This window comes from Diadema antillarum, unplaced genomic scaffold (assembly GCF_040938485.1).
Source record: "Diadema antillarum isolate AM-2024a unplaced genomic scaffold, OU_Dant_1.0 scf00000194, whole genome shotgun sequence".
NCBI classification, from domain to species: Eukaryota; Metazoa; Echinodermata; class Echinoidea; order Diadematoida; family Diadematidae; genus Diadema; species Diadema antillarum.
Window position 1 is genome coordinate 60,947 of NW_027271083.1, and position 25,903 is coordinate 86,849.

The following is a 25,903-nucleotide window of genomic DNA, read 5'->3' on the forward strand; positions in this document are numbered from 1 at the left end:
GTCAAATGGTTTCAATCAGCAATAAGGATTCAGTCAGTGAGACAATATTGGGAAAAGTGGGAATTTTGTCTAGGAGTATGCATTATTCCTCCTTCATTTTCAATTCCAATCATACTTCATTTTCATCAAACAATCAATTCATACTGTTGAACAAATTGAAAAATGTAAGTCATAAAACATACGAAATAAATACACAAATAATTCAATTCATACTGCTGAAAAATCAAAATATAATACAAAATAAATACACAGATAATTAGAGTTTTTTCTATACGAGAAAACATTCATATGCAATAGTAACTAGATCTAGTATTAGATAAAACGATAGAGTACTGAGTATAGTGATTTTCTGAAAAGGGCCTCCTGTTAAACGAAGATGACTTGAAAGCATAAAAAAATATCCTATAATCTGTATCATATGCAATCAGAAAATGTACCGTATAGACCTAAGCATCTGATAATTGACATATAATTAACAACTTACCCTCTAGAATATGTCTAACGTTAGATTATATAGATCTGTACCAGAGCAGTCAGAACCAAATTTGCCAAGAAATGGCCAACAAAACAATACAAAAAATAAAATGTTTTGAACACACGAGCACATTGCGACACCCCCCCCCCCCCACACACACACACACATACACACAGCAGCTGCACACACAAGCGGAAGCCTACAGTACCCGGGTTTTCCATCCATCCACAGATAGGCCTACATGTAAGAGTAGCTATGTTAAATACGCACGCGGGAGCCCGTCCCTGGGCCCTTAAGGTCCGGTAAGGTAGTCCCCTTGCAAACTACTGAGACAAGACACTCAACTGTAGGCCTACCCCTGTATTTCGACTATCCCAAATAGGGTCTATTTTTCTGAAAAAGTCCACAGTCTGTTTGGTACAGTACTGGCGGTAGAGTACAGGTTACATGGGTCTATCAATCGCGTGACACTTGACAGGCCCAGCACGTAGCCGGCTGTAACCTGTAGGGATAAAGTACTACGCAGACTTTACTGCGATTTAGAGTTAGAATAGAACTAGAAATATTGGTCTAGTATTCCAGCTGCTCGTCTGAGCTGGCACAGAAATTTCTTACAGAATTATAAATACCTTTTATGGCTTAGGTTTTGTTTGTTGCTCCCATATCTTGATTGAACCGAGTCATCCTCTCGTATGCCGTCCAGACGTGCATGATGGCGATATGTTGTACGCTAGACGACGGACGGCACTAGCACTGCACTGTTTACGTACAGCGTACATAATTACGTGTATGTACGATAGGTAGGTCGCAAGAAGTTGTATGCTGCGGCGACATCGACGCCAAAATCAAAGTGAGAAACCCGTCAACCTGTGCGATATGCGCATGCTCCATTACCATTCACTCTCCAGACCGAGTGAAATGAGAATTCTTATCAGACAAACGTCACAACAAACGGCTCCTTTTCAAAGAGCGAAAAGAATTTCATGGTACAAGTCAGCTCGTGGAAGACCCCAGGGACCCGGTATTAGCTCTAAAAAGTGTGGAATATCACTCGTACACGTTTCGCTCGAAATCGGAAGAAAAGTTTCCCTCGGTGGTGGGAGCGAAAAGGCATATACCGTCTAAAAAGATTGACTTTACAGTCTTTTTCGAGCTAATCACATTTAGGTCGAGAAAAAGAGTGAAAATTTAGCTCGCTTACATTTACAGAGTACCGAGAGCCCAGCCCGGCCCGCCCGGCGATCGCGAGGGAACGGGTTACTTGCCGCGAGAAAGATCCGCGGCAATCCACTCACTCAGCCAAATGACCTACTCGCTATACACCATACCAGCGCAGCGAGCAGAAAAACATCGCTGGGCGGTGAATTACTGTAATGTGGCCGTCGCTTTCTTCGTCGGGCCAGCTGATTTAGATATCTACATGATGTGCAGTAAAATATTCCTTCAAATTTCATGCTCCTTATTGAGTTTTCATGAAGTCCAACACAATGAGTGATGAGGGAAAGCTCCAGATGCATTTACGAATATCTCTCACACATAAATCTTTGATACTACTAACTAACAGTTAGACGGTAAGAGTTATATAGATCTAAACGTTAGTACAGTGTAGTAATAGTACAAATTGTACTACTAGTAAACTACTAGGCCTAGTAGTACCAGAACAAATACATGCGGTTCCTATATCTATGTGCTGTCCCCCTGCCCTGAATATTATTATCACACATGTGAGAAATGACACCAAGCTAACATCTCGAGATTGCAATTGGAAAACAGATAACATATCTTGAATTGGGTTCTAGGAACAGTACCCCCTGGAAAACCACCCTCCGGATAACTACCACCCGGATAATTACCCCCCAGGAATATTCCCCCCTAGGGCAACTACCCCCCGGACAACTACCCTCCAAGGGCAATTACCCTCCAGGGTAATTACCCCCTAGGACAACTACCCCCCGGACAACTACCCTCCAAGGGCAATCACCCCCCAGGGCAATTCCCCCTTAGGAAAACTACCCCCTGGATAACTACCCCTCGGATAACTACCCCTGGATAACTACCCCCTCGGATAACTACCCCCTGGATAACTACCACCCGGATAACTACCCCCTGGATAACTACCCCCCGGAGAACTACCCCCTGGATAACTACCCCCCGGAGAACTACCCCCTGGGTAACTACCCCCCGAAGAACTACCCCCTGGGTAACTACCCCCAGGATAACTACCCCCCGGATAACTACCCCCCGGATAACTACCCCCCGGATAATTACCCCTCGGATAATTACCCCCCGGATAATTACCCCCGGATAATCACCCCCCCCCCCCCCCGGATAATTACCCTCCGGATAACTACCCCCCCCCCCCCCGATAAATACCACCAGGATAATTATCCCCAGGTTAATTACCCCCTCCTCCGATAACTAGACCCCAGATAACTTCCACCCGATAACTACACCCTCCGATAACTTCCCGAGGATGATTACCCCGGATAGGCAAGCCTACAACTCCCCCTCCCCTATAACTATCAAGACGAAAATTACCCCAGGACAGTGCACCACGCCAATTACCCCCTGGGTAACTACCTCCCGGGTCATTGCCCCCCCCCCCCCCCCCCATCTTACCTTTAATAAAAAGAATATCATTACTACAGGAAACGAAGTTCTTTGTATTATTTGCCAGGAATCACGGAGATGCCATACTGATACATCATTTTATGAAAACAACATCTTAAAGATTTACGATTTGTATCGTTTGCACTTAGGACAATTTATGTAAAAGCTTAATTTCTCCCTCTGTATTTTGACTCTATGTTCATAAAAAACGAAGCTGTCTCTTCATATCCTACCCGGTAATCCAGCAAATGTCAATGCCTTTAACCAAACTATTTTCGCTAAATCTGTATTTTCTTTTACTGTTCCGAAATTTCGGATTTCTCTTGATAGTATAGTATAAAAGAAGTTTTAAGTTTGAATGCCTTTACCATTGAACTAAAGACATTTTGAAGAAATGTTACACTTCAGAATGAGTTAAACTTTTTGCAATATTTTTTAACCACAATTGTCTATCGTTTACCACAACTCCATGTAACACTTCTTTATTTTGAGGAGCTTATATCTCATGCCTCACGTGCCCTGGTTTTGACCCATCATCTTCCTCTTCCCTCTCGCTTTTCTCTGTCCACTGTGAAGGTAGTCTATTCCTGTCATTCATAACTCACCTTTCCTCCTTCTCTCATTACAAGGGATTTATCTCGTGTGTGTTCATGTGCAGTGCACTCCCGTTAAAACGAAATGCTCAGGACCGGCATTTTTTTTTTTTCGTTTTAACGAAATTTCGTTGTAACCGAACAAATATAATATGCAATATATAACGAAAAGAAGGAAACCACGCATAAAAAAATTTTGTTTGTTGAATCCTCATCATACGCTGGAAAGCTATGTGAAATGGGAGAATACCTTTTTAATTTCGTTTAAATACTACATTTTAAAAAGAGCATAAAGTTGTTTGTGTTGTCACACATGTGTAGAAAATGACGGTGTAGGATTTGGTTACAGTTCGCTATTCCAAAGGTTCTTTTCTTACTAAAGTACGTTACTCCGAAGACTCCTTATTCCGAAGTTTCGCCATTCCCGGGATTCCGATGGTTTGTTTATGTGAAGGTTCGCATTTCCGCAGAATCATCATTCCGAAAGTTCATAATCTAGATCAAAATAATATATTGTTCATTTTCCGAAGGTTCGTTGATCTGAAAATGAAATGAGGTTCGTCATTCTGAAGGTTTATAAATCAAAAAAGAAAAAAAGAAAAAGGTTCACTAGTCAGAAAGTCCGTTGTTCCGAAGGCTTTTTCATCCGAAAATGAAATAAGGTTCGTTATTCCGAAGAAATTTTGTTAATGAAAAAAAAAAGATGAGAAAGGTTAGTTATTTCGAAGATTTATTTATCTTAAAGTGCCAGTTTTCCTTTGGTTCAGTACAAGTTTTCCTTTTGTATCAGGTTCCAAAGTGTGAGTTAAGGATTAAAATCACCACTGTGAAAATCTTAATCAGTATGAGTAATGTTAAGTAATTTAAAATACGTAAAATGTAGGCATACTATTTACTGAATTCAGGAGTTTTCTAACGGTCAATCCACAAATTTTGAAGCTTATTGAAGAGCGCCACCGTAGGGGTGATCACTTACAGCGGAGCTCCACTCGCTATCCATCCGTACTATCCGCCGTGGAAGTACGTAACCCAACGCCGTGGTATACGATGCTTCCCATAGAAGCTACTGTGTTGCATTGATACACGCATAGCAAACAGGTACCGTACCCGCGCTGTGTGTTATGCGCTGCAAGCTTGTTGCATGCTGCAGTTGGCATTTCGACTTTCGTCCATCCAGTCTGACGAGCTGTTCGCGTTTGGTGCGCTGCACAGTCGTATGCTGGTTCATGTACGCCTACATGTACTGTGTGCGTGTGTGTTCTCTGAGTATGTTTCAGCATGTTTCGGCAACGAACAATGTTGATATGCTCTACATATCATTCTATTTTGGAGGGCAAAAACTAACCCGACTTTTATAGAAATTATCGGTTTGTTACTGCAGCGCCGTAGTCCCGTGCGTGCAATTTAGTGTATGTATCAACGCAAGTCCGATACGATGCCGATGGGATCTTGGGATCCGACTATAAACGAGAACCGTTGTGTTTAGGGCTTCGCAAATTGTCCCAAAAAAATTATAAAAAGGGGGAGGCATTTTGTCGATACTTGATGAACGCAGCTGACTGCGAAGGCACTACTAGTTTTAGTTTACAATATTGTACTCCAGTGTACTTGATACACTACTGTACTAGCTAGGAGGTATACCTCCTTGGACCTTGGTACCAGAAAGAGATACTACGTACAGCATAGTACAGTACGATAACTAGGTATCCACAATTGGTGCAATACAGGAATGTTGTATTATTCATGTCTTTTTATGCACATCTGCAGCCCGTACTGTACAAATTACAGTGTATTACAACTGCTTTGGAGCTTTCGCTTTCTCACTGTAGCCCAATGACTGGGTATAGAGAGTGAAATCATGTAAAATTGTTTTGCTTCCAATCCATACAACCCAACGGTCCTTTTGAGGACCAACATATCAATTCACATGTTTCTTTCAGGTTTATATTTCTCTTGCCTTCTCCCCTCAAGACTACACTTGTAGGCCTATTTATTCTTTCCCTTTCCCTCCTACAGGAACCTCTTCAGGATTTCACTGCCATGAATTATCCTCTCCACAATTTTCTCTCTGAAGCATTTATTTCTAGGATCTACTCAAGTTTCCTCCCCTTTACGCTTCATGTTCTCAACTTTTATTCTTCTTTTTCGTCTTCTTGATCCTCTTAGTTTTCTCCCCCCCCCCCCCCCCCCTCAACTATAGTCTCATCTCTCCTCGACTTACCTTTCCTTCACGGATGTATTCATCTTTTCTCCGTTTGATTCCACATTCCACATTGTTCGCTGACTTCATTTTTCTCTTTGGTTCGATAAATCTTCACCTCTTTCCCCTAGTTCCATGATTTTCCAAAGTTATTCAAATCCTCCCTCTTCCCTGCTATTTCATCTTCCTCTCCCAACGATGTCCAAACATCTTTACTCGATTATTGATCCTCACTCTATTCTTCCTCACAACGTTGAACCCTTTCTTACCGTCTCCACCAGTGCAACTACAACTTCTAGCCCATCATTGCTGTCCCCAACTCTTCACTTTTTGCCCTCCTTATAACCCCACTCCTCTTTCTGGGCTATTCTGCCATGCAAAGATACGGAAAAGGACTACACTCATGGTGTCACCGCAAATTACCTGTCTCCCTCATGTACTGCACCATGCAATCCTTCAAGCAACACATTTATCTTTCTTATACATACAATTATGCATAATTAGACCCTATACATTATTGTATAGATTCTATGTATATGTATTTAGAGATAACACACACACACACACACATATGTATATATATATATATATATATATATATATATATATATTAGAATTATAGAATTATATAGAATTTAAATACAGGAAAGATTCCTTGTTTATGTGAATCAAGACCACAGTTTTCAGCGGTTGCTAGAGAAAACCTAATTTTATGAAATATAGCCTATAACAATATCCAAATCCCTCTCCCTACTCTCTAGCAACTCTGTCTCGATCTTCTCTCTTTATTCATCATTGCTCTGACTTAGAAGCAAAAGTTTGAAACAAATGTGAGATTCATAATTATGATACAACAGAAGTGTATGAATCGGTACACAAGCAGTGTGTTCTGGTACAACAGCTGTACTTCTTGCTGATATGCTGATGTATACATGTAGTTGTACTATAGTTTGTACTCCAGACGAGCGAATGACCTTCACCGCCTGGTTCTCTCATACCTCCTTGGCCGGTTATCGCACACACGTGCCTGCGCCTTGGTGTTCGGCCAAAGGAGACGGCGTTGACAACACACACACACACACACACACACACACACACACACACACACACGTACGTTACGACTTTATTACGAAGATTTACAGACAGCCGCCCAACCACAGAGCTCGTTCTGTGCACCCAACCCGCCTACTAATCCTCACCAGGTTTCTGCCTCCAGTTTCATCTTGCTTATAATCATCCATTGGGGTAACACGCACAAACGGGCACACACACACACACACACACACACAAGCCCCACACACGAGCACATTGTGTCTGTGCCTCATCGCTAAGACCAGAAGTTCATTGACCTGTCAAGTTCCGACGGCACAATGTAGTAGACTGTACATTGTACACCCTGCAAAATGCACTGACTGCTGCACATGTACAATACATGTACAAGCTTCGAGAATCGTCATTCGCAGAGACTCCAACCCCAAGCACCTTCTGATCTGGAGATTCTCCCGCCCGGAACCCCTAGCAAACGGGAGACTCTAACTTGATGTGCTCGAAGCGCGAAGTTCCTTGTGGCCGGGGTCCACCTCTAGGGTTCTAGATGTTATCTCTTGCTATCTAAGGCTTATTTTTCGATGACACTAAGTAAGAAACCATTTCAAGCGGGAGAACGGAGATTTTGCAAAAATGGGCTTTCGGCGGGAGATCTCCCATCGAAAGCGGGAAAGTTGGAGTCTCTGCTTGATTCGTGGTGTCAGGGAGGAAAGCTATAGTTTCCAATTAGGCACATGAATTCCAGTTTCACAAACCATAAAAATAAAGAATATTTCTAATTACTTTATTTCCACCGACGCTCAGACAAGGTCGACCGTTTTAGGCCTATGCATACATGCAACATGATTACACGTGCATAATTCAGTTTACAAATTGCACCAGGTTTTGTGCATTCCATGTTGTGAGGGTCCAAGAGGCTAAATAAATCGAACCTTACTGAATGAAAGCCCAAAATGGGGGAGGGAGAAAAAGGGCATGGAGATGTGATTCAGAGTAGTCAATGAGTGGAGAGGGCCTACATTGAAAATGATATTGGTATGTTGTACAATTTGTAAAGCCAATAAGTCATTCGCCTTTCTTCTTTTATTCCCCCGTGGGGTAATTGCATGTATAGGATTCCCTATAAAACACATTCAAAATACAATTGTACTATATGGTCATCTTTGGTTCCATCCAATGACATAGACTATCATTCGTCTACAGAAGTAATAACTGCACTAATTTGGTTGTAAATTGTACAGTGTATACTATTTTCGTTGCCAAATACCATCAGAGCTGCCTCCAATGTGCAAATATGATCAAACATAGGGTCTACACACACGTGCGTGCTGCATGGTCCAAATCATATACTGTATTCGTGTGTTTACATATGCGTGTGTGTGTGTGTGCGTGTGTACGCGCGTACATGTATGTCTGTTTCAGCACATACCATTTTGCGTACTACTGTACATGTATAGAGCATTTCACCACTTCAGTGAAATTTCCTCAAAAAATCCATCTCCACCCCCAATAAAAATAAATACAATTAAAAAAAATAATGACTTGAATTTACTATTGATTGACAAAGATCATGTTTTTTGATAGCAAGTCATACCATGTTGTTTGTTCATACCAAGACATTAGTCACTTCTGTACCACTTACTCTTCCTCAAACCCCATTCCGATGTGGCTTGCCCTGGCCTCCGACCCACAGCCCAGTTTTCACACACAAACTTAGTGGTCACCTCAGAATTGAAAGATTCTTCGCGTGAACTTTCCCGTTTCATTCTTGTGACCTATATACACGTGTATTACAATGTGGACTTACCCTTTAGGGCAATGACACAACATATAATATATCGCAAAAGATATTTCTAACAATTTCTGAGAACGTTCATTTATTCGAAAACATTTTCAGGATGTACACCTTACTCAAGTTTTTTGCGATGATGAAAAAAAAATCATCGTGGGCAACAATAAGATTTCACAAATATCAAGATGAAAATGAAAACATAAAAGGGATGAGTGAGGCATAGAATACAATGAAAAGGAGCATCGGAAAAATACATGTTGATGAATCAACATTCATATAACTACATTATTAGAATATAAATGTAGGCACTATGACTAATTTGACCTCTATGTATCTTTACATGCATATCAATGCGTGACATTGACCTTCGAGCAACATCATGAAAGTCATTGCGCTTTGATTTAATCCACAACGAAACATCGGATTAGGAGCGCATCATCAAAAAACAATAGGGTCTACTTCTGTAAACCGCTATCCAGGCCGTGGGTGGGAAAGCAAAGATTCGTTGCACACCAACAGCTAAGTATTCTTGGAGACCATAATTATTTTCTACTGACGAAGATTATTGAAGGACGGAAAGCTTGAAGTCCTTATAAAGTGCTCCATTTTCTACATTTTCCCAATACATGTAATATTGGATAAGGTTATTCGCATTTTTGTTTGTTTTTTTGGCTACAAACTGTAGTAGTGTATCATCACATACATTCACGTACTGTACTAGTACAGTGTATTTGTTTGAACACCCTTCGCAGGGGCGGATCCAGGAATTCTGTAAAGGGGGCGCAACTATAATTTCTGGTGCCACTTCCGGGTTTCATTTCTTTTTTTTTTCAATTTCTTTTGTTTGTAAGGAAAAATAAAGGGGGGGGGGGGGGAGGCGTGCGCCGGTTGCGCCTCCCTCTGGATCCGCCACTGCTTCATTATGGAAAGCTCTAGTGACGACCAGATACCCGAGCTGCCGTTTTACATTCGTGATGAGGGAGATGGACATCAGTCCGTAGCGTAGGTCACAATCCGCCTTGTACATGTAATGTTTTATAGGATTACTAACCACACCCAACAGCATAACTAGTACTGTGCGTGCAATGTAATAAATTCACACAATTATGGCTGAACAACATCTGAAAAATACTTGACGGTGGGCAACATAGAAAACTAGAAATGTCGCTATGGCGACTGATGCCTCCGCCATAATGCATGATTCTCCCAATAGGTGTATAGTACAATGTCTTCACAATGTGTGATGACAGTTTCACATAACTGGCAAAATATCGAATTAACAGGTTTGTCAGAAATATCTTGAATGATCACTTTCCACGAACTGGGTTTGCTATAATTGTCTATTAAAGAGTGCAGGTACACATATTTGGGGAATTGAAAATTTTTACTGGACTTCTGACCGACCTTATTATAAGTTTATGCATTGAGTATAATCTTTAAGGTATGAAGAAAGAGTGTAATTACAGTACAAAATATATATATTTTTTCATTTAAACCTGACCTTTGACCCTTAACCTTTGACCTTTGACCTTCTGGCTGGAAATTTCCAAGAGAATCTCCATAAAGTAATACATGTACATATATTAAATCTTAAAACTAATGATGCAATCATTGCATATACTAGTATATGAGGGAAATAGTAACATTTTCAGGAGTTGACCTTGACCTTTGACCCCCTGACTATTGACCCATGACCCCTAAATTCCCTAGATAATCCCTGCCAGTCAGTACATGCATATGTACCAAGTTCCATGAAGATACATTGAACCATTTGCGAAAAAAGTGATATTGCAATATTTTCACCTAACCTTTGACCTTTTGACCTTTGACCTTATGACATGAATCTCTCTGGAGAATCTTTATGCAGTAGTACATGTCTACACTAAGTTTCAAGAAAATAACTGCGGGAATTGCATAGATATGGGGGAAATAGCAACATTTTTAGCATTTGACCTTGACCTTTGACCTCTTGTCAATGTCACTAAAATCTACTCAACTAATTGTCCCATCATACATCATCCTTGGACCAAGTTTGGTGAAAGCTGCTTCATCCAGTTTTGAGTTATCACGTAAACAGATAAATTTTAGGATTTGACCTTGATCTTTGACCTTTGACCTCTGTCCGATTCCACTGAAAAACTAATCAAGTAATTGTCCCATCGTACATCATCCTCCAACAAAGTTTGGTGAAATTTGCTCCATCCAGTCTTGAGTTATCGCGTAAACGGATACAATTTCATGATTTGACCTTGACCTTTGACCTTTAGCCGATTTCACCCAAAATCTAATCAAATCATTGCCCCATCATACTTCATACTTGGCCAAGTTTGGGAAAATTCCAGTAAATATTACTCAAGTTATCGCGTAAACGAAAGCGGACGGACGTACGTACGGACGGACGGACGGACAACCCGAAAACATAATGCCTCCGGCACCACTTCGTGGCGGAGGCATAAAAAAAAAAAAAAAACAACACACACACACACACACACATAAACGCCAAGCTGGAAGTCAGGCTCGAAGCGAGGCTCGAAGTGAGGCTCGAAGTGAGCAGCAACCGAGGAAGCTGGAGGCGGTCCATGGAAGAGGACGCGACCAACTGCCCTGGAGGAAGGCATCTTAGGGCGGCAACTGCAAACGTACGTCGCGGAACGCCGCGAAGAGCATCTGGAGGAGCTTCGGGCGAGAGTGCTATACACACTATTTCTCGGAGTTTGCAATCTGGATTTATTCCTAGACGGTGCTAACATATATATTGATTTGGAGCAAGCTTACAATTACATCACAATTTTTTTTTCTTGATCTCAAATATGTTTTAATTTTTTTCTATTTATGCATGAAATATCTCTATGTAAAATACAGCTGTATGTGTAATGAGCACATGAACAGAAGTCAAATAATTCTGTCTTCATTCTTTGTACTATATATCAATATTTCTAGATAGGAAATATACTCTATAGCATCAAGCTGCGAAATTCTATTGCTCATTTTCATGTACATACTTTTATGCATCTATTCTTACCTCCTCACATCCATCAAATACTTGTTTTACAGTCTACACGTTATAAGCAATTTTGCAAAAGTGTTTAGGGGAAATAATTACACGATTGAATTATTTATCATCTTGTCTTGTAAGAAGCACGATAGAAGTAAAAAAAAAACAAAACATATATACTTATGCAGCCTTCCTCACAAAAAAAAAAGAAGAAATTCAATATTTGTGCTCGCTTTGCTCCATCTGCAACTGCCAGCTCCTTGATGATAGTGTCCAAACACTAAATAAAGCCAACACCGCTGGGCATCTTTTCGTGAAGGCACGAACGTGTTGCTTCAGCTTTGTCGCCTTTCCCCTCGTCTTCTTCTGCTTCACCTTCTTTATCTGCTTCACTTTCTTCATCTTTATCACCATCATCTCCAAACACTTCTTCTACGATGTCAATGCACTCCGTTGATTGGGTGTGTGCTCTAATAGAATGATGTGAAAGACAAATACACTGTATGCTAATTCTCATTAGTAAATAACATAAATTCCTTGAAAGTGAGTATTCTGCAATCTCCATTTATGAAGATAGGACACTTTAATACATACTGGATGCTGTTGATTATGACGTTTTGTGAAATTTGAATTGTACAGTGCATTCCCGTTATAACAAAATGCTCGGGACCGGCAGTTTTCTTTCGTTATAACGAAACTTCGTTATAACAGAACAAATACATAATAATTATAACGAAAAAAAAAAAAAGAAGAAACCGCGTATATTCTATTTGTTGAATACTGATCATACACTGGAAAGCTATGTGGAATGGGGTGGTACCTTTTTAATTTCGTTCAAGTATTAAAAAGAGAGGATAAAATTGTGTGTTTTGTAATAAAGAACCTTCGAAACAATAAAACGCAACTCTTTGATTTTAGATTATTGTGCATGTATTATAATCACGCAAGTTCCCATTGGAATCTATGCGTGACACACGGAGCGAACTTACAGTGATTGAAGCGTTCGCCCATTCAGAGACGCTATAAAAATGTCTGTTCCGCTCGATCCGCATTTCGTTATAACACAGCATATTTCTTTTTTTTTTCTTTGTCATTGGTGCTCGGAAAATACTTCGTTAAAACGAAAATTTCGCTATAACCGTGTTCGTTATAAGCGAATTTTGTACCATAGACTTTAACGGCAATAATTCTGGGACAAGTTTTGCTTCATTAAATTACGAAATTTCGTTATAACCGTGTTCGTTGTAACGGGAGTGCACTGTATTTCGAAGACATTGTCTGGCTTTGATTATGAAAAAGCAACCTTGCATCATGGCTTCTCAGCTGAACAGCCACTTGCAGAATATTATCCACTGTTAACTTTGCCTACAGATAATTTGGGCATTTACACCTGGAGTGACGTGTACCTGAAGTAAGGATTTTACAATGGTTAACAACATCTTGAGTGTTTGCACAGACCGACAGCAGTCGGAACACCGGCTGATGAACACACAACTCCTACAAAAAAAGAAAAGACTGTCAGCTATTACAGAAGTAATTAAATTTGATTTACCTGTCATGACAGTCTGTTAGATGCCACGAGTCTGTATACTATCCCGGTCAGAAATATTCTCTTGAGGATGGAGTCTCTAATTTCTACGGCCTGCAAGCTTATGCTATATACCGATAGAAAAATAAGAGAAAGAAATAATGGATTCCTGCATTTAGTATGGCAAATGTCAAATCAGTTCGAACAGTTTTAGTCAACTTTCAGAACCGTTAGCAATATCGATTTGACTCTCTTTCACAAACACCTCAAAAACTTTTTATGTATCAGTACCCATTCATTAGATAACGCCAGGGCTTGCCTCCCCCCCCCCCCCCCCCCCCCCGGTTTTTTTTTTTTTTTTTTTTGTGTGTGTGTGTGTGTGTGTTCTTGTTTTCTTTTTTTTTTTCAAGTGGCCTGCTGGGACATCTGAGAAAGAATTTCAGGTGGCCAAATGGATTTTGAAGAGGCGAGGAATGAGACTGAATAATACTGTAAAATTAGAAAACTGATGTAGATTACTATATGAGCACAATATAATAGTCTTCATTGTCAGATTCTTATTTCATTTTGTTAAACTTTCAGTATGCTTTTCCTCTGTAATATTTCCGCTTCTCATCACACAAAAAATATTAATAATTCTAAGGTTAGACTTTAATTCCCCTTTAACAATATACTTAGTACACTGTACTCTATTTACATAGTGTATTCTTATCATTTCTTGTTCATCGATAAAATCACATTTAAGTCAATCAAGATCTGCCGTTTAGCTCCTATAAACATGGTCTACTATGACTTGGAATTCATACCAGTGAGTGCAAGTTCATTCGCGCCGCTAATCATAAATCGCACCTATCAAGCAAAAACAAACAAACAAAAAAAAAAAAAACAACAAAAGAAAAAGATGATAGTAAATAATAATTATGATAGTAATGTATAGTATAATAACAATAAATAAATAAATGAATATAAGTATAAGAGAACTACAACAAGCAAACAAACACAGAAATTAACAAAAACAAAAAATCTAGCACCTGCACGAGACAGCTACCTACAACTATAGAATTCCCGTCGTCCATCCAACTGAGGGGGAAAATCGTATAAGCGTCATAATTGTGAAATACACCACGCATGTCACAAGTGTTAACGAACAATAATAACTTGAAATAGCAATGCATTACGGTTCGAAAATATACCTGTATGCCTAATCGAACTGCAAAAACAAAACTTGGAACTAAATGACCGAGGTAAGTGTGCTACCCCGTATATTTAATAGCATTCTGTATGTACAATACTCCATACTGTTATAGTACTGTATTGATTTGAGTTTTTCGCAAACCAGGACTTCGCTACAATTTCACGATCAAGAAGTATCGTAAGCAACGGGGCAATAAAAAAACTTACTTTTTCCCCCTCATAACTTCAAGAACAAGTTATGTCTATACCTGAGCAAAAATATTCCATGAAAATCAGCAATCCTTTCATATAGCCTACACGTGCCTGCCTGTTTTCTGGGAAGATTATGTTTCCGTCTTCGTAAAGTCTCTTGCTTATAGGGTGTGATTTCACGGAGCACGCGAACGATTTGCGAAGGACGCGAATGGAAAAATCTAATATTCGGAAAAGTTTTTTTCCGAATGTGTTCCGACAATGAAACTAAAAACCATTCTTGCGCAATTTGTGCGAAGTTCTCACGACGTATGTGCGAATGTCGTGTGTATCATTGCTAAAGTACAATATGTGAACATAATGTAGACGAAGAACGGTTACAGCTCGTTATTCCGACGGTTCGTTATTCAGAAGGTTCTTTAGTCCGAAGGTTCGTTATTCCCAAGGATCGTTATTCCGACGGTTCGTTAATCCGAAAATGTAATGAGGTTTGCTATTCCGAAGGTTCATTAATCCGAAAATGAAATAAGGTTCGTTATTCCGAAGGTGCGTTAATCCGAAAATGAAACAAAGCTCGTTGTTCCGAAGGTTCGTTACGGACCATATCACTTCGGATTAACGAACCTTCGGAATAACGAACATTATTTCATTTTCAGATTAACGATCCTTCGGAATAGCGAACCCTATTTCATTTTCGGATTAACGAACCCTCGGAATAACGCCATAAATGTTCGGATTAACGAACCTCTAGGCATATAAGGAATTTGTGTGTTTCGGATTAACCAACCTTCGGAATAACGAACCTTCGGAATAACGAACAGCACCCATGAAGAACACGTGACGGAAATGCGAACAACGCAATTTTTTTAACAATCATGGGAGAAAATGTACCCAAGGAGAGGTCTCAGCTGTCTTGATTTGAAGTTGTTTTTTTTTCTTTCCTGTATTCATCCTTTCTTTTTTAATCATTTCCCTCTTGTGTGCGTGCCTAGAGTATTTTCTTAGGACCTATCTCCACTGTAAACCATTTGATTTTTTTTTTTTTTTTGCAGTTCCTCCAACACATAATCTCGAGTTTCAAATGTATTTATGACATACTTAAGATTCATTTTAAGTGTATTCTGGGATTTTTTGTACATCAAACATATCTTTCTCTTTGCTAGTCTTTAATTTCTTTTTTTTTTACTATAAAGTTGTTAATAAATGTTTCACGTTTAGATGTATGCTGCCATTTTGATTTGTAGAAAACGTAGGTCATACATCCCCCAAACATGCGCTAAACGTTTGTGAGAATGTGAGTTGTTTGTGAGTTTGCGGTTACGTCGTGAAGTGACCGGAAAAACGGAAATGAAAGGAAAAAAAAAACAGATCTGGCGAAACATACGCAAGACATTCTCCAAGGTTTCGGGGTATGTTTGGGGTTTCACGAACATATTGCGAACATCGCGCGTGTCTTGCGAATGTCTTGCGCATATGACAAGGCTCTAAAGACACTTTCGAGAACAAATCACGAGCAAATTACGACCAAGTTTGCGGAAAAGTTTCGCAAAAAAAAAAATCCGATTTTTTTTGTTGAAATTCTCGCCGAAGTAAAAGCGACATTCGCGAACAATTGACAATGCTTCCGAACACTCGCGTTCGTTTGGCGATCTTTGGCAGACTAAAATACGAATGCTGGATTTTGCAATTCTCGTCCTTCGCAAATCGTTGTTCGCATGCTCCGTGAAATCACACCTTTCGCAGATGTGATTAAGTGACAATTCAAACTATGATAATCTACAGTTATATTGAGTTTAGCGCTTTGATATTTTTTACGCATTTCTATATCCTATATTCGTAAACATTCCTATAAACTTTCCCAATAATCATAAAACAATACAGCCATAAAATAATCTGACACAACGGTAACCACATGCCACACGAAGAACGATCGCAATCGCTTACTTGTGCCTTCGGCTCAGGTGAGCTAAAATAAATAAATGAATGAATGAATGAATGAATGAATGAATAAATAAATAAATAAATAAGTAAACAAGTAAATACAAAATTAAAAAAAAAATCACCATGTGCCATTTAAATGTCAGCTTTATTTTCACAAATATATTCTAAATAGGGCGTGTTCAAACATACAAGCCCCATGAAACATGCACACATTACCCAATGTATAGCCAATAGACCCCTATAAAATTCGACATTATGCCTTTTTTTTTTACGTTGTATATTGCAAGGGATGTGAAAAAAAATGCTCAAGCACGGCTTTTAGAAGGTCCCACATGACAAGCAAAAATCGAATAACCTCTTAGTGCAAAATGCACATGAGCTTGTAGTACAAAATGTTTTAAATATTCGTAATAAAGATAAAATCCCCTGTCCGGTTGGCCCCTACTAAGAGGTGTTGAACACTACACTACAAGAAGAAAAAAAAAAGAAAAAAAGCTCCTTCGAGTAAAGTGCAGGAGCACGTAGTTTTGCCAGATAGCGTCTGAAGTTTTAGGGCTCACGCGGTGCCGGTGCTAGCCAGTGTGCTACAAACTCCCAAAGAGGTTACATGTATGTACTAAAGACAGGCTCTGATAGAGAACCTCGTGCTCCCTCGGCGCGGCCTCAACGAACATTCGTCGACTGTGCATGTGTACACATGGCGTGTAAAGAAAAGAATGTGATCGAACACAGCATGTGTATTGTTATGTATTGACAGCAGCGTTGCTAGGCGATATTTGCCGCGACATACAACCTCTTTGTTTTCTTTCGATATGTGATTTCATTTGTTTCCCAAGAAATTGTGAATGAAGGATAAATCTATCTTTTGCGGGGCTAAATAAATGTCTCAGATGTACAAATTCTCTCCTCACTGTTTCAGGCGCAGGCCAGAAGTAACAAAACACACAAAATGATAGCACGTAATGCTAACCATGCCAGTCTCTACTTGAGACTAGCTTCTAAGTTCAGAAAAATTTCACGCCCAGCCGTTCCCGTGCACATTGAGAACTCGAACTCGTCTGGCGCTTTTTTCTGGGAATTTGTCACAGGGTAAAAAAAAAAAAGTGAAATAAAATAAAATATTAAAATAAAAAGAAGAAAAAATCAAGTGCTGTATCTTTCTTGTCATCAGGCCTATACATATACAGTGTATATTATAGCAGCACCTGTAGCACATGTATAGTCTTTCTACTGGCATTATGAGGGTCTCTTTCTTCTTTCTTTCATGTTCATGATTGTAAAACTCCGGCTTAGCCAACTCTCTTTACGCCAGCATCAGTAATCACAAGATGTACGTGTGTACTATATCAAAACTCTGTCTTTTACCAAAACACTCTAGCACTCCTAATCTATCATCATTTACTCATAACAACGCAGCAAACCACCTCACAAGCACACCATAACAATAATAATAATAATAATAATAATAATAATAATAATAATAATAATAAACAGGTTCACCTTTTAGTGCTCATGGCACTTCAAAAATGAAAAGATTGTATACCAAGTAGGCCTACATGCATACAACACCCTTGGAATGCCTTTGGATTATGAATAATAATAATATTAAGATAATAATAATAATAATAATAGCGATAACAATAACTGTAATAATATTAATAATAATAGTATTAATAATAATAATAATAAAACATACATACGTAAAGTTTATAGTAGCTACCGGTACTTGTATAGTACACAGGTTCACCTCTCAGCACTTATGGCACTTCAAAAAGGAAAAGAAAGATATACCAATACATACAGTACATGCTACAACCCTGTCGCAATGCCTTGGATTATTGTGTCGTGTTGGAAGAAAGACTGGAATGAATTTACAATACTTTGCAGTAAATAAAATGAAAGTAACGCAATAAATAAAATGAAAGTGTATGTATGATGCAAAATTGGCTGACAAAATCTGTGAAGCCCCTAGCAATGATATCAGGTGGCCAGCCAGGCCACAAGGTTGGCAATATCAGGTGGCCAGCCACGATCTTAGGTGGTCAATGGCACCAGAGTCACCACTGAAAGGTCAAGCCCTGATAAACTAGGGCCTACCAATATTAGGGACCTACCACTTGATATTGTAGCCAAAGCTTGCATTTATACCTACATGAATATATGAATGGAAACTAGAGAATGTGACCAAATCCTGGTGATGTCAGGACTTTTAGTTTGGGCATTGCAAACTGTGTCCTAATTATAAGATCTACCAGTCCAAATATGTAAGCCTGATCAAAATTGAAATTGGATGAAAAATAAGGAAGTTATGACATTTTACAGTTTTGCTAATTTCTGCAAAACATTTCTTGTACAGTGTATATGAATATGCAAATGAGTGAGCGTACCATGTTATACCCTCACAATTTTCTCTTGATATGTATAAGTCAATTTTTATTTGAATGTTGACACACACATATGTATTATGTGCAGAAGGACATGAATGATACTCTTAACACAAATGTTCTGATGTGCCAGCAAAGAAAGAAAGAAAAAAAAAGTAAAACACTAAATTCAAACAGGACAACCCAAACCTCATTTTGCTTGTTCTTGAGCTTCCTTTTCAGCTGCCTGTGTTGATTCGAGATTATCTGAGCTGATAATGTAAATGAGGTAATGAAGAGAGAGAAATCAAAACATATCAAAAACAACAAAGATGATTTACATTTAGAACATGTTTGAATGTGTCAATAGTTGATAAATCAATGGCTGTAACTTTAAGGGATCCATGAGATGAGGCAATAAGGCATAATTACCTCATCTACATCACCGACAAGGCTTCACAGTAGGTAATATCAATCACACAGAACAAACTGAAATTGTTACCAACACATGGAGAAGAGAATCTAGCATCACTCAACTTTTGACCTTTCTTAAGGGGATATAGAATTCAGTAGGACGAGAAGCACATTGTCTCACTTGCATTCACAAGACGCTAAATAATATCTGTTACACACCAAACTCAAACTCATTAGAAGCAGATGCGGACATTCTCACCAGTTCAAAGTACCATCAGGATCCTCCAGACTAGCAGTCCACGGGAATACATTCTTTCCATGCACAATCAAAGCATGGGATGAAACTCAAACCTCTGTAATCAGATTAACTGATCCAGCTAAATCTAAATAGATTTTACTCAATAAAATATTTGCTTAAATGTCCACCCTGTGGCTGCTCCAGTTCAAACTCAAGTGGGAGTACACGTATTCAGGAGGATCCCAACCACACCAAGTAGAAACACAACAGTGCAGCACAGCAGGTACAGTAGGCCTACATCATAGGCCCAGTTCACAGTCTGTCGTTAAATCTAGAATATAAACGTAAACACCTCCCCCCTCAAAAAAATAAATTAATAAAAGAATAACAATAAAATAAAATGAAATAAATAAAATATGTATCTCTCACCCTGGCCTGAGAGCAATTTGTGTTGCTTCATTAACCAAAATTTACGGTCATACTAGATTTTGATGCAATATCTACACCTGTCCTAACGTTACAGACGTAAACTGTAGCGTATAAACATTTGTTAGAAACATGATATGAAGCACTATTGTGTATTATTAGATGTCTAGTTGGTGCATGACAACAAAGATTACCGGTACTTGACAATATCACGGCCAACTTGATTCTCAGTTAATGTTGCTCAACCGTGTGTTGGTCTAATTTAGACTAGATCTCACACAGTTAGAAATGCTACCCGCTAGTAGTAGTAAAAATCTTATAGTGATCATCTAGGAATCTAATGTAATGGGGTTACTCATTCTACTAGTACGTAGTCATTAGATGCTTCTTAGGCTGCGTTCACATAGAAGTATTCGGTATTCGGTATTCAGTATTCGGTATTCGGTATTCGCTATTCGGGCACCGAATACACCGCCACCCGCACCGTCAACTCACCATCCCATGCAGTGAGGATTTCTTCCTCCTACATCCCAGCAAATCTTATTAACAATTTCTAAACTGCATCAGAATGTTAGTCTACATGCTTATTTTTGCTAAAGGGCAAATCCAGACCAAAAGTGTAATTATTTCATAAACGAGAGACGGTATACGCTGCAAGAAAAGGTTATTAATTATATTAGAGTCTCGAGGTGGGACTCGCGTGGGAGTAGAGTCTGTACACATTGTCATTGCACCATTATCGGTACCCGGTGGCTTCGGATGTCTTGCAGTGTGCAATGATACTTAGACCATCTAGACCCTGTTTAGTCTAGACCTAATAATAAAAATGCTTGCTACCTTTTGCTTTTTGACATGAATAATGAATTACCTACGATGACGCCCATGCACATGTTATGACGCTGCCAGTAAGTTGAAAACTGTTTGTACTAGAACCCATAGCCACTACATTAGTGTACAAACGCGTCGTTAGTTGTATAGACATAGTTAGTAGAGGACCATTCAAAGGATTAAATTTTGAGCCTAAGGAGATTCGTGAGATGTATCCACGGGATTATCAGGTTATGCAATCTGGAATAAATTTGTTATGTTTCAAGAAAGTGAAGAAGTGAAACTATTCACCGATGCGATGGCGATGTTGCCTCGACAGCTGACACTCTAGACAGTACAGTATCTGCCCAAACTACTCTCTGACTGAAAAAAAAATAAGGGCTAGAATCTCTAGAATCTCTAACTAGGACCTATTGTGTATATAACGGAGCAAAGTCTATCAGAGTGTGAAGATCTACCTCTTCCAACACTAAAAACACAGTCGGTGAAACTGTTCTTAGGGCCTACATGATCCATCAACCACTCTACTCACCTCGAGTCGAAATCAGAAGGCTGTGAGCTGAGGACACCGTGGCGTAGTTACTGTATGCCATTTTCTTGCCCGTAACTGTTGCACCGTCATTTGGGAACTATAAATGGAGATCGCAGTGTTCCTCGACCTATCTACCTCGGCTGTCTTTCTTTCGATATCTTTTCTTGCTCTGAAGTAGAGACCCAAGTCCCAGTACTATGAAAACATCGATAAAACCACCAGTATAGTGCCCGCGCCGATTGTATCATTTCTATACACGTTAGATTATACAGTATGCAGTACTGTGTACATTGTACGTACACACAGGACGAGCAGTCAGCAGCCAGCTGCACCGTACCCGCAGTGAAAGCAAAGCAGTTGCATTCAGTGTACAGCGCGAAACTCGCACTCACTTCACACAGATCGTGGCGGTGGATCGTGGAGAACCGTGGCTGACGAACCCACGGCGGCTGATCTCTCTCGAATCTCGCCGAGCGTAGCCGACTGCGCAACAGAGCAACGGCCGATGAAGATATACACGCCTCTGAACGAGAACCGTGTAAAGTTACGCGTCAGCCAGACCGACCAGAAAGATCGTGATTATTTCAAATTTTGAGCGTTTTACGGCGCAATTTTGGCATGATAGTGTGTTTTTTGATACAATGAAACCATACATACACATCAAATGTCGTAATTCAAACACTGATGAAATCACTGCTACCAAAGGTAAACTGGCACTTTAAGACGATTATAAAGATTGCAATTCTTAAGTTTTGTTAGTGTACTCTCCTTTTTCCACCATGGATTAACGATACCTTTTGTAATGTTCCGATTAACGAACGTTTTGAATTCCTATCATTTTCGGACTAACGAACCGTATAAGAATAAGAATAAGGACCATATTTTATTATCGAATTAACGAACCTTTGGAATAACGCCAAAATGTGCTTAATAACAAACCCTCTTTCATTTCCGAACTAACGGACATTTAGTTGTATCAGAATCTGTGTGTTTTGTATTAAAGGACTTCGGAACAATGAAACAAACCTTATCTGAATTCAAATTATTTTATTACAACAACGCAAATTCCCCGCGGAAACTGTGCGTGATACACGGAGTGAACATTTAATGATGCGTTCGCTCATGCAGAGACGCTTTAATAATGCTTGTTCCGCTACGCATTTTCGAATGCGATCCGCATTTCGTTATAACGGAGCGCATTTCTTTTGTTTTTCTTTGTCAGTGGCGCTCAGAAAAGACTTCGTGATAACGAAAATTTTGTTATAACCGTCTTCGTTATAAGCGAATTTTGTACCAAAGACTTTAATGGCGATAATTTTGGGACCAGAAGTTTTGCTTCGTTATAACGAAATTTCGTTATAACCGTGTTCGTTGTAACGGGAGTGCACTGTATCTTTATTTGTGTACTTCGTCTCTGTCTTAATTTGCTTTCTTTGCATTGTTTCATCAATTTTGTAACTATTTTACTGTTATACCGTTAACGCTCATTTCAGAATTGCCCTACTGCATTATTGGGCATATTAACAACTAGTATATCAAGGATGTGGGAAGAGATTGTCACCTCCTTGGTATGATCACTGCAGAACATTACCTCCCTTGACAATTACTCCTTATTAAAATTAGGCTCCAAACGATCACCCCTCTTACAATAACTCTCCCCCAGAAAATTACGTCTCTCATTGTTATTTTCGAACACATTAGCTATTTGAATTGAAAAAAAAAAAACCCAACATTTTTTCATATCGTCTGGTTTTGGTCGAGACCTAACTTCAGGTTTTAAACATCTTTTGGGTGAGATAATTAGAAACCCCTTACGAAATATTAAAGAGCATGTTATTCCAAGAAGGATTCAATTTTTTGAGAAAAAAAAAATACTCTTGAAATGGCCGGGATAAAACAGAGCAGCCCTATAATGTAAAAAGGATTCTGTCAACTACAACTCTCCCTAGATCTATTCAAAAAGAGGGTGCAGGACAAAAGACTTCGTTAACAACTAGGGGTGTTTTGTAAAAAAAAAAAAAAAATACCGTTAAACTCGTAATATTTTACTCTTTCTAATGAGACTAACTTATATTTGAACTGGATTTCCTCTTAAAGTGTCGAGAACATTTAATTTGAAAACTAGCACAATTCTACTTGTATGTAAAACAAGCTGTAATTTTACTCTCATGACAGATTAGGGCACCTTTTGATAAAAGTTGCCAGTTATGACATCTTGTTAGTATCTAATAATTTCAATAAAACCATGGGTTCTGCTTGATTGATAAGCTCGAGTCACTGACTTGTTACCATGGACCTGCTTTGATCGACCTACAACGATTGGTAATTGTGTGGAACTGACAGCTTGTCAGGACTGATAACTTTCATAAAACCGTGCCCGGATCCTATCAGAAATTATGGCTTTATATCGAAGAGTCCCTCGCTAATGTTAAGGGAATATGAATTGCAGTGAAATCAACTCTCCTTTTCTTATGTTTATCGTCTATCATGTGTTATAACGGTAGAAAATAAATGACAAGCCAAAAGAGTGATGACAGTGTAAGAGAAAGGTGCATCTTCTGATATGGTGTTATGAACTTATGGAAAATATACGACGGGTGGTAACTTTCGGGGGGCGGGGAGGGAGGGTTGTCCAGTAGGTAAGTATCAGGAGGGGGCGGGGGGGGGGGGTTCGGGGTATTGTTAATGGGGGGGGGGGGGGTAGTAATCCGGGTGGTAGTTATCCTGGGGGTAGTTATCCGGGGAGTAATTATCCGGGTGGTAGTTATCCTGGGGGTAGTTATCCGGGGGGTAGTTATCCGGGGGGTAGTTATCCGGGGGGTAGATATCCGGGGGGTAGTTATCCGGGGGGTAGTTCTCCGGGGGGTAGTTACCCAGGGGGTAGTTCTCCGGGGGTAGTTATCCAGGGGGTAGTTATCCGGGGGGTAGTTATCCAGGGGGTAGTTATCCGGGTGGTAGTTATCTGGGGGGTAGTTATCCGGGGGGTAGTCATCCAGGGGGTAGTTACCCAGGGGGTAGTTATCTGGGGGGTAGATGTCCTAGGGGTAATTGCCCTTGGGGGTAGTTGCCCTAGGAGGGTAGATGACCGGGTGGTAGTTTTCCTAGGGGGTAATGGCCCTGGAGGGTGATTGCCCTGGGAGGGTAGTTGTCCGGGGGGTAGTTGCCCTAAGGGGGAATAGACCTGGGGGGTAATTATCCGGGTGGTAGTTATCCGGAGGGTAGTTGCCCAGGGGGTAAGTGCCCGGATACGCTTGAATTGATCATGATTTCCCTTCCTAGAAATTTCACTCGACAATTTGTTGAGGCTGGGTTAGTGAGGAACAATAACCTTAAAAATACTTGTAAACGCTAAAATGAAAACGTTCATGCTGATTGATAAGATAGTGATCCTGATATGGCCCGATATGGGTCTACACCGTACACGTTCACTTGACTAATTGTAATTGACTTAATCAGGCATAGGTCTAGGTCTAGTAGTTAGTCATCAAGTCATCATAGACACTTCTTGTCGTAAGTTGGACGTCAGTATTTATTGTAATAATCACTGAAAAAAACGTGAATAAGGTTGTTTTAAATTTTGTCATCCTTCATCGCGATGTTATGATGATCAACGGCAACGCAGCGGTAATTCGAGTAACGCCTAACGGTAACGTTAGTCGTTACATGGATATGGAAGGTTATAAATTCAGCGTTCCGTGAATGTCATTTGCAACTGAATAAAAAGTAGGTACAATTGTATATCATACAAGTTGAGTTTCACCCACCATGGCTTATATATCAGAGGCTTCTGACTCAGTCTGAGTGCAAGTGGAACTTTCACGACGGGCTGATCCCGCAATCCTGGCACACAGCTTCATAGGCTCGACCCCAGTGCTGATGCCCAGTGGTGGACATCCAGCAGCTAACAGATGACCAGCAAAGTCATCCTGTGTTGAATGGCTTGATAGGCTGTCAAGGGCAACGTTTATCTTGTTCATTTCTTGCCGATAAACAGCTCGCATCTCCTCCCACTGGATCCAGCATTTACCAAGTCGTATCCGCGACATAATCGCAGATTGAAGTTCGACACAACGATCAGAATAAACGATCTGAGTGTCGAAGACAGTGTTTTGAAAGCACCGAACATACATGCAGATCGCGCGAAGTGATAAGTGACAACCTATAACGGTATCGATATCTAGATTTCTGTAGTACGTGAATGTATGCACTGGACTGCGCAAGATAATGCGGGAGCGAAGCGAGCCCCTGCGCTGCTAGGCCATCCCCTACGGAAACCTCTGTGTGTTAAGTCTATGGGAATATCAGAATTCAGTATGGAACGGGTTAATTTTGATGCACGCCGCTCGGCATTATGGGAGACATGCTGGGCACCACAGAGAGAAATGAGCCTTATGATGGCGCTAGACATGTTTCTTACCAATGCAGACCCACTTTAAAGTCCTACCTTGTGGAATATGGGATTTCTAAAATGCCGGGAAATCTCAGATTGCATCAACGGGAAATGTATAAAACAAGGCTCGCCGAGAAATGTAAAA

General features: G+C 39.9%; 1 long non-coding RNA gene across 1 annotated transcript; it reads right to left on the reverse strand.

Annotated features, from left to right (window-relative positions):
• Positions 1 to 8,544: 8,544 nt before the first annotated feature.
• Positions 8,545 to 21,614, reverse strand: LOC139723590 (uncharacterized). The gene is made up of 4 exons (XR_011710367.1): positions 21,369 to 21,614; positions 19,141 to 19,202; positions 13,265 to 13,367; positions 8,545 to 12,182 (listed from the first exon to the last, which is right to left on the reverse strand). It is a non-coding gene; the product is annotated as an uncharacterized lncRNA (long non-coding RNA).
• Positions 21,615 to 25,903: the final 4,289 nt, after the last annotated feature.